Below are 10,881 nucleotides of genomic sequence, written 5' to 3' on the forward strand. Positions count from 1 at the left end.
TCTGTGTACAGTCTACCATGTAATTTTCAACTCGCTCCCACTAGTGGCTGGGTATAATTTCTATTGCAACACTATTGAGTTTTGCAATGTAATTCTATTTGAGCTTGACTAGCTATAGGACCTACTCCAGCCTTTGAAGTGTTTGTGGAGTCATGAGTGGGGTCTGAAACTGTGTTTTTATGGTGAAGCTTTTCCTCTTGCCTCTCCACTCCTTGTCATGGGGATGCTACATCTCCACGGCTCAGGAATTGCTCGTGCATAGAGGTTGAAAGACGTGTGGAATAGATCAGGACCCAGCCTGGAGCCAGGGCTCTCATGTGGTGAAGCCCAGCCTAGATCAGCTCATGTCCAGATGACCTGCAGAATACATACAAGAGAAATGAATGCTTTAGTTGTATGCCTCTGAATTAATAGAGCCTTATGGTAGAGGTCAATCATAGCTACCTTATAGCTTTCATGATCCATAATAAATCTTGCACTCATTAAACAGCAGAGAAAGTAACAGCCCAGGGAAACACTGGAATACCAGTCAGTCACTGGCATGCTAAGCAGGGTAGAGTTTTATTCTTTTGCTAAGTCCTGGAAACAACCTGTGATGTCATGTACTGAAGTCTCTCCATCTTTCCTTGGACAATAAAGGATTTCACGTCCGAGGGAGGCTGCTCGGAGGGAGCACTCTGAGGGACTAGAGTCAGGATTGTTGTTCTTCTGAGGAGAGTCAAATCACTGTCAACAGAAAAATAAACTCAGATTGTCCTCACTTCAAAAGAAAATGGGTTATTATTGGATGTGTTGGTTTGCTCTTAAGAAATCATAAGGTTGCCTGAGCCATTGTCAGTGGTGGAGACACTGAAGTGGATCCTTGCCAAGAATGAGACAGGACCCACTGTTCTCTGCCTGACAGCCAGCGAAGTCAAGCAGAGGCCAAGGGATACCACTGGCTCTTGACTGTTCTCGTATTCAGAAGGGAAGAACCAAGACTTAATGTGTTATAAGAAAGCATCGCGAACCCAGTAAAAACTCATTTCAATACCCCATGCTTCCAGTTTCTATGTGAGATTAATACCTATACATAATTCCATACTACTATTTTAGAACTTTGCCAGTGAAGCAGGACTTCCAAACTGCGTAAGCATGGGGCCCCACAAAACTTGGCTTTCTCCCCAAAGGCACTGCAAACAAAGGAAAGAAAAATAAAACGAGGAAGTGCAAAGATGTAAGCTCTCTGAAAGAAATTAAAAGTATGATTTCAATGTCGGCATTATAGGAGATTTACAATCTAGGGGGTCTCTGGAACTTTTCTTTTACCCCATGAGGGGGGATATCTCTCATCATCTAACAGGGGATCTATGGAAAGCAGCAACATGCCTACATTGCCTCGGACCTTCTCAGATTTGGGAAACTGCTGTAGATTTGTATCATCTCAGACTTCCCTCCCACTGGGCCTGTGGGCTTGGTCCTCCTGGAAAGCTCTATGTCCAGACAGATTAAGGAACTGAGAAAGAGGATTTGGAGAGTTGGGAGTCCTTGAGAAGCCTGGGCCAAATAGTCACTGTCCTACACTGAGGAAGGGCTATGGAGCTGTGTGAGAACTGTAGCCTTCTACTCTCCAAGCCTAGGTGTCAGGCACAAGGCTGTGTCCACTTACAGTGAGGTTTCTCCAGCTGGCCACTCCTTTTCACGCCTAAGAAATTGTCTACTTTATTTCTGGTATTTAGTCAGGTAAAATAGATCTACAGATTAAACATTTACATGTAAAAAATTAGAAAAAAAAATTTATTTTAAGGCAATTCTTTGGTACACATATAATCTCATCATTTACTTAAAGAGAAAAATAAATTTGTATACATATGAGGTGGGCATGCCTGTTTATTAATACATAAAGAACTGAATCTTGGCTGAATAGTTGACACTGCAGAATGCAAAGATTCTTCAATGAACCTTTCTTAGAGTTGGTGGGTAGTGTAGTTTCAAAATTGTCAATGCTGTGAACCCGTTTTACATAAATGTGGATTTATACAATGGAAGAAGGATGCTTAAGGCTATTTCAAAAATTGTTCGAATTCTATAACATAATCCTAAGACAAAACTCATCGAAGAACTTTTAAATGAAGCTCAGGTGAGCACACCAAGCAGCATTTTTTGTTTTGTTTTGCTTTTTTGTCTGAGAGAGGGTTTCTCTGTGTAGCCTTGTAGACCAGGCTGGCCTCGAACTCAGAGATCTGCCTGCCTCTGCCTCCTGAGTGCTGGGATTAAAGACATGCAAGTAGCATTTTTACAAACCAGATGTGCTAATGCAATATAATAAGGGGTAGGCTAATTCAATACTGATGTGGTGGGATGACAGTAGGGGGAAGCAAGTCTTTGCTTTGTATGACTAAACAATTGTGTTTCCATAAGAGCAGAAAACTTAGTATGCACAGTAAACCCCTGCAAGGTATAACAAAGTCTGGTTACCAGAGTTGTTTGGTGGCACTCGGTGGCTGTCAGCATATGCAGTACAAAGTGCCCACTTCATGTTGTCAGAACCAACATTATAGTAGGATCGCCCCATGCAACATGGGCAAGCACTGCCAAAAACATTCCAGACTCGCTGTTTTTGAATTTGGGTTCTATTTTTTTTCCTTGTCACTATATCCAAATACTTTGTGTCGTTGCTAAAATTCTTGCAAGTCCCCAATTTGGTGACATGGTCCCATCTGATGACTAATAATTTAAGAGAGCTTTCTGTATTTTGTTTTTAATTCCTATAGTCACAGCATGGAGTAGCACCTGCTCTGGGCAAGAACAAAGCTTTGTGTCTATGGGACATCCCCTGAAGGCCTCCACCCAGGCTTTGTTCTTCTGTCTCAGCCTTTACCCAGGGCAAGGAGCAAAGTTAGCTAAATAAATCCCTTCCATCCGGCTTGTCGGGCTTGTCGACTGTGTCTGCCTTTGGATGCCTTCTTGTCCCTTCAGTAGAGTGTCCTGCTGAGTTCATAGTGGCCCCTTCTGAGGAAGACAGGGAAGTGGTCCTTTCAGAGAGGAAGCACCTGTTTCCTGATCCATTGGCAGCAGCATCCAGCCCTTCCCACTGGGATGCTAGGAGGAATCTACAGCAGTTTCCCGAGTACGAGGAGGTCTGAGGCAATGTAGGCATACTATTGCTTTCCATAGATCCCCTGTTAGATGATGAGAGATATCCCCCCTCATGGGATAAAAAGAAAGGTCCAGAGACCCCCTAGATTGCAAATCCACTCTAAAGCAAACATCGAAATCATTCTAATTTCGTTCAGAGAGCTCACGTCTTTGCACTTCCTCGTTTTATTTTTCTTTCCTTTGTTTGCAGTGCCTTTGGGGAGAGAGCCAAGTTTTGTGGGGCCCCATGCTTATGCAGTTGGGAAGTCCTGCTTCACTGACAAACTTCTAAAATAGCACTATGGAATTATGTGTAGATATTAATCTCACATAGAAAGACTGGAAGCATGGGGTATTGAAATGGAGTTTTACTGGGTTCGTGATGCTTCCATATGACACATTAAGTCTTGATTCTTCCCTTCCGAATAAGAGAGCAACAGTCAAGTGTCGGTGCCTTCCCATGAGGAAGAGGGAGGCACTTTCCTTCCTTGGCCCTTCAGCATTTTCTCCACTAAGCACAGACAGGACACAGTGCCTTGCCAGCACTGTGGTCAGCTCCAGTGTGCAGTGTCAGGTAGGGGTGAGTGCAGCAAGAGAGTATTCACTGCCCGCTGGGCCTCCCTTCTGAACTCAAAGTGAGCAGCTTGCGCATGTAGAGGCATTGCTGCGTGTCATATTCCTCTCACTCCCTTAACACTCCCTCCTTCCTTGTTTCCTTCGTTCTCTCTCTCTCTCTTACCGATCCTTTTCTTTCTGAGACAATAACCCATTACACGACTGACTCTGAATGCAGGATCCTTCTACCTCAGCTTCCAAATGATTAGAAGACAGGAATGCACTATATCTACTGGATCTGGATTTTGCTAGCTGAGGTTAAATTTCTAAGGACACGGCAGTAGAAGGGATTTTGGGAAATCTGAGGAACTAGGGACTGAAAGGTGACCTTGGCCTGAGAGCCATCTGTAAAGGAGTCATGAAAACCATGGGAGACAGTGAAAGAGTGGTTCATAGAGGAAGAACGGATCATTGACACAAACACGGCCACACAGCCCTATGAAAAGACCCATAGCAAGCAGCAGGTCACAACTTATGCTTAGTGCCTGCACCTCAAGGACATAATCATCTTATTTTTAAATTGCATCCTTTATTTTTTCAGGTCATTTGTTGTAATAGACATTTATATCACTGATACCAACTCTCTTCTTTTTTATTTGTTTATTTAATTATTCATTTTACATTCCCAATAGCAGCCCCCTCTCCCATCCTAGTCTCCCCTCACTCAGTCCCTCCCCCACCCCCACTCCTCTTCCCCTCTGAAAAGAGAGAGGTCCCCCCTGGGTACCAACCCCCCTTGGTACCTCAAGTCACTTCAGGACTAGGCACATCCTCTTCCATTGAGGCCAGACAAGGCAGCCCACTTAGCAAAACAAGATCCACAGGCAAGCAACAGAGTCAGGGTAAGCCACCGTTTGAGTTGTTGGGGGCAGCATGAAGAGCAAGCTGCCCATCAGCTACATATGTGCAGGGGTCGGGGGAGTCCTAGGTGCAGGCCATCTATCTTTTTTGTTGGTAGTTCAGTCTCTGGGAGCCCCCAAGGGGAGAACACAGTCACCTTAAAACAATTTTGGGGGTGGGGGCGGTGTCTGGATTGCATCCCGAGTCTTCTTCAGCCCGGTATTGTAAATCGTGTCTGTGTGCTGTGTTCAAGCTTATAAAAATATTTCCTTTCCTACTGGATTTACTCAGCTTTGGACACAAGCAGTGAGCAAGCTTTTAGGTAAGCAGACCAGTGAGGGATGTCGGATCCCATGGACTGGAGAGGGATGCCAGATCCTGTGCAGAGCCCTGCAGAGGCTGATGCTGGGAGAAAAGAGGGCTTGTCAGAGAATTAAGCAAGTTTGGTGGACCCATCTTTCTTTCTTTCTTTCTGTAGAGCTGAAGAACAAAACTGCAGCTTTGACCCTTCCCTGAGTCTTATCCTGCCCCAGGCATTTAGAATAGGTATGTTTCTTAAGCATACCTCTGTCCTAAACTCTTGGGCTTTTCCCTAACTCTCTGTCGCTGGTCCCCATCCTATTCTGAGCTCCTGCCCCTCATTCAACTGTGTTGCCCTGGGCTTCGTATTCCTGTATTCATCACTGGCATTAATGGGAGCAGGCCACATTTTATTCTCTAACTATACAGAGACAGAAAGTACCTGTGCATCCTTCACCACAGAATGTATTTTTAGATGACTCGCAGATGTGGCTTTTCTTCTTTTTTTTTTCCCCCTTCCTCAAACTCCTAGATTTATTCTTGGAAGCAGCCCCCCTGCTGATGGCTTTATTTCTCTTCTTGGCTGTGTTTAAGGAGAGATACTGTGCAGAGTCTCTCATTATCTGCTTAAGGATAAGGAAGGACATACAGTTCAGTTCTGAGAAAGAACACCGAGTTCATGTGGAACACCTTGGCGAAGTCCTAGTTTGCTCCAGGTGAGGAATATTTTTTTTTTTTGACGAATCTGAGCCTCTACTTGGGCCTTCTGGATGTGGATTTGAAGATCTTTCCTTGCTTTGTTGGATGATTTGTTTTGAGACTAGGTCTCATGTATCCCAGGCTGGTCTTGAACTATATATGTAGTCTAGGATGACCTGAACTGTCTGATTCTCTTGCTTCCATCTCCAGAGTGCTGAGAGTACAGGCATAGGACACCATGTCTGTTTTAGGTGATGGGGATTCATGCCAGAGCTTTGTACAGCTGAGCCCCTTGAATTTAAACTGAATACCCGCATCCAGGATCTGAATCCATTAAAACAAAACAAAACAAAACAAAACAAAAAAACCACCACCACCACCACTACCAACAACAACTTTGATGGCTCCTGTACCAAAGGCCAGGTAGCCAACTTTGCATAATATCGCCTTCATTATTAACTGTACCCAGGTTTCAGGTCTCCATGCACAGCACATGTACTCCGCACCCCATATAACCATCTCTTCCACCTCCCCCAAAACTGGCCACACAGATCTGTGCTTTCTTTGCACAAATGGGTTCCTCTGGCGCCATTTCAGTCTCCTGTGCATAGGCGTCTTCCATATTGAACTCTTGACATCCCTCTGTACTTAGTCTTCTGTAAAGAAGGAGCAAAGTCCTGAGTGAATGGGTTTTGTTGACATGGACATGGTCATATCCGGGACACCAGTGCCTCTATGACTCCCATGGCATGGTAAAGGCTTCCCTGGGGGAAGTAAAGCCTTAGGTTGGAGCATGCGTGTTGACCGTGTGTGCAATAAGTATTCGCTGTTGCCTTAGTCCCCTCGGATAGTTATGGCCTGAAGACTACTCCCTTATAGAGACCAGTCCTAGCAGGATTAGGTGAGCCTGCCTCCTTGTTCAGCTATTAGCCCTGCCTCTCCTGTTCAAGAGATGTAACCACCCCTTCTCCCTCTTCAACTGTATATAATAAGCACACGGAGCTTCTGCATATGGTGGCTTCTCCATCAGCGAGCCTAGACCACTTGACCCCCACTTTTTGTGTGTCTATAGTTTCTTCAGTGTATGTCTTAATTCACTTGTCACCCACAGTCAGGGTTCCTGGGCCCAAGCCATGCAGTGACACCTCCTTCCACCTTCCTCTGGGACATCGTCAGAATTAATTTTAATTATTTGCTTGTGTTTACGTTCATCAGTTGACTATGAGTCCCATGAAAGGTTCTCACTGGTAAGAGTGTGGCAAGGAGATAGCTGATGGACATGATAAAATGAATAGTTCTGGAAGGGTGACTTCTCCCTTGGACACTAGAAGAGGCTGGTAGTTTAAAAAACAAATGATCAAACAAGCAAACAATAGCATAGTAAACCCCAAACCCTGAACCAAACCAAACCAGGCACAAGGTCTAGAGGCTTGAATGCTTCACCGGGGACTTAGACCTTCTGTCCTTGCCAGCTCTCTGCTGACCAAAGGAGTTCCTTGGGAGGCTGATCATGCTGTTCCTGGTGGCCAGCTAGCTCAAGGAAGCTGTTTATCAGTGAATGCTTTGTCTGTTTCTCTCTCTCTCTCTCTCTCTCTCTCTCTCTCTCTCTCTTTCTGCCTCTCTCTCTCTGTGTCTCTGTCTCTCTATCTCTGTCTCCCTCTTTCTGTGTGTAGGTGTGTGTGTGATGGAAATTTATGGGTAACCTGGGATGATTATGCTGTAGAAATCCTCCTTCCTCGCATCACTTCATTTCTTTCTTGCCTTTTGCCTTCTGACAGCAGTTATAGAGGCGGCCGGGTCTTTCATATCCACCCTTTCCACTGAAAGCTGTGTGACATCCTTTTGGAAGCAGGTGGGGTATAAATAATAAATGAGATGAACATGTGATATGGCAACTCTAATGATGCCTCCCCGCCTGCTAGAGCAGGCAGCTTCTCCCTGTCATGGCTGTGCCTTCTTCCTGCCCTGCTCCCCGCTCCCTGCTGCAGACATACACCCTGAATTCTGGGTCACATTAAGAAGTTGACAAAGTTTGTTTCTCTTTATACCAGCACAGATGAGAGCCAGGAAGAGAATCTTTGCTTGTGCCCCTTTTCTCACGTTCTCTTGAAAATGTCGAGATGTAGTTCTGTGCATGCAATAATTTTACCTATGCTGTGGACACATAGTGCCCAACGCTTGCCAGGTACTTTAAGACTCTTAGATAGGATGTTGAAAAAAGTAGGAAAATCAGGAAAATGTTAAAAACATACCACCATACAACCAACATACCACCTCTGGCCACACAATTTTATATACAGTGTCAAGTGGATCCTTAGCTTGAGTTTAAAAAGTTATTTTTGTATAGACTGGCTTAAGGGGAATGCCGTCATGCAGGTGAGCAGATATACATCAAATCCAAGATGATAAAAAAAAAAAAAAAAGAACATGGCAGCTTGTATTTACTTGCTTGTAAACCACTACAGTTTTTAAAAGCACAGTATTGACATAAATGTACCTATTGATCAGTAGCTAGAGTAAGAAGGAAAAAAAGATCTAAGAAAGTCTTTAAAAATCATATAATATACCTGAGGATCTCCTTTAGGGATCATGCACAGGAGCAAAATCATTCCCAGTAAGACAGAGCAGTGATGTCCAACAGGGATGGTTTTATCCCCAGGGGTCATTTGGACGTGTGTCCTGGACAGTAGTGTTGTAGTCACAACTTGGATGCAGGTGCTACTGAATGTAATGAACAGAGATGACAGGATGTTGCTAACGTTTTTTGTGATGCACAGGGTTAGTTGGCACAACAAAGAGCCGACTGCTTCCAATGTCAATAACAATGAGGCTAAGAAACTATGATGTAAAGGACTGAGTACGGGACCTTGCTCAGCAGTGAGATTTTAAGGAAATGATGTTAGGGTCTAAGCCGGTGAGAAAAGAAACAATTGGGAGAAACAGAGAAAAGTGCGACCAAATCTGTTCTCTCATGCTCCACCCTTGAGGCTGTGGGGGAGCTGTTGGCAATGCAGTGCGACACAGATGCCAGTGTGCAGCAGGCTCAGTACTCAGACAAGGAGCAGCAGGCCTGGGTGCTGTCCCAGCCAGAAGCCCACAGGAGCTGGCTCAGCACCGTGCACCCTACAGTGACCTTCAAAGCACAGCTGTGTCATGACTGACTTCCAGATTTTCCCTGAACTGTTTCTTCCTGGAACCACACAGAGAAGAGGATTTTGGAAAAGGGAGATGTAGCTCAGCTGAGGTGATGGAGGAGGAGGTCAAAGTCACCACTTTGGTGTTACAAGACCGTGGGAAATAGACTCACATCACACACAGGGTTAGAACAACATGTGTGTATGGAGAAAATAGGACGATTACAAACTTCTATAAAATTGAGATTAAAAAATGAAAAAAAATGTTGTTGTGAGAAAAAATGTCGTATGTGTGCTACAATATTTTACCACAGGCTGGGAACCCACTTGGTTTTTGTAGGGACATTCCAGATCTAAACCGACTCCATCTTAGTTCTGCCTGTTAACTGTGTAGCTAGAACTGGAAGATCATCTTTCCCTTTTTAATAAAATTAATCCATGTTGGATATTGAAAAAAATAGAGAAAGTCAATGGAGAAAGAAGAGGGGAGAAATTCTCCTTTTGTTTCTCTAAGTAAGTGTAAAGTTGCTTTTTTTGATTAACACTGAAGAATGTGAAAAGTGAAATAATAAGCATTTTTACTCACAAGACTGGCCAGACGTAAAGAGATAGCAACCCAGCATGGGACATCCTGACAGAAGAGTAATTCTACTTGTTATTGATATTACTGTAAACTACAAAAACATATTCAAGAAATAAGTATTACTATTGAAATAAACATACCTTTGTCATAGTAAGCTAAACTTTAGAACTCCGTGAAGTAAGTATAAGGGCATTTGAAAGTCTATAAGTTAATATTTACATATTATAGCCTGGTTGACTAAATACTATATAGTATTTATATATAGTATTATAATATTATGACATAATATTACTATTGTCTTGGGTATTTGAATAATATAAGTGATATGTTTCACAATATATGGTTGGTAAAGAGACAGAGCTTATATTCATGTGCAAGACAAAGAATGTAAGGGTGTACATCATACAACAATCAGTAGTGATTGGCGTGTGTGTGTGTGTGTGTGTGTGTGTGTGTGTGTGTGTGTGTTTCTCTGTGAGGAGGTTTCTCAGAGAAAGATTATTATGTGTACATAGAGACTGAATAATGTGAGCAGACTTCAGAGGCCTTAAAAGCTGGAGAAACTCTTAGATCTATTCTTGCAGGAGACACATTCGTAGGGCCTAACTTTCACTTATACACATGTGCTCTTTCTTAGGGGATGCTTCTAAGCCACCCACAAAGGCTCATCTTGGTTGCCAGCTTGCTGTACCTGGGAGAAGGCACCCTCATAGAGGAATTGCCTTCATTTGATTGGTCTGTGGGTGTTTTCTTGATTGCTGATTGGTATAGAAGGGAGCTTCCACCCTTAGGCATGCCTGTGAGGGATGATTTAGATCAGGTGAGGTGGGAAGACTCACTCTATCGGTACACCGCGCTCTCTTCCTGATTACTCACTCTATAGGTACACCGCGCTCTCTTCCTGATTATTTTCTCTTGCTGGGACCAAACAGCCTGATAAGGCAACTTACAGAAGAAAGCGTTTAACTTGGGACCTATGGTTCCCAGAGCACAGGACCATCATGGGGAGGAGTACGTCAGTATGCAGGTGGGCATGGTGCTAGAGCAGGAGCTGAGATCTGATACACAAGCATCAGGTGAAGAGAGTAGAGAAGGGGAAGAGCTCTCCCTGGGAGTAGCGTGGGCGTTAGAAAGTTCAAAGCCCACCCCCAGTGACGTACTTCCTCCAACAAGGCCACACCTCCTGAGCAGGAGCATCTGCTAGTCTCTCCTTGACTACAGCTACAACGCAATCAATTACTTAGGCTTCGTTCTCCCTGGCTTTCTCACCATACTGCACTACTGTTACCTTGAAGAGTGAAGCAAAATAACCTTTTTCTCTCTTAAGATGCATTTATCAGAGAATTTTATTAAACCAACAGAAAAATTTACTGTGATACCCATCAACCAAATACTATCTCCATAGCTAATATATATTTGTATATATTATATATGTGTAATAATATATAATATATACATGTGTATGTATACACACACATACACACACACACACACACACACATATATGGTGTATGTACATATTTGCATGTGTGAATATGTGTTTTGGTATCTGCCTATGGAAGCCAGAAGTGTCTTCATCAATCACTCTCCACC

General features: G+C 43.7%; 1 long non-coding RNA gene across 1 annotated transcript; it reads right to left on the minus strand.

The window, feature by feature from the left end:
* Window positions 1-537: 537 nt before the first annotated feature.
* LOC116087630 lies at window positions 538-10,427 on the minus strand. Its single transcript, XR_004117523.1, has 2 exons — window positions 10,165-10,427; window positions 538-726 (listed from the first exon to the last, which is right to left on the minus strand). It is a non-coding gene; the product is annotated as an uncharacterized LOC116087630 (long non-coding RNA).
* Window positions 10,428-10,881: the final 454 nt, after the last annotated feature.

Source organism: Mastomys coucha, unplaced genomic scaffold (assembly GCF_008632895.1).
Source record: "Mastomys coucha isolate ucsf_1 unplaced genomic scaffold, UCSF_Mcou_1 pScaffold13, whole genome shotgun sequence".
Taxonomy (NCBI): domain Eukaryota; kingdom Metazoa; phylum Chordata; class Mammalia; order Rodentia; family Muridae; genus Mastomys; species Mastomys coucha.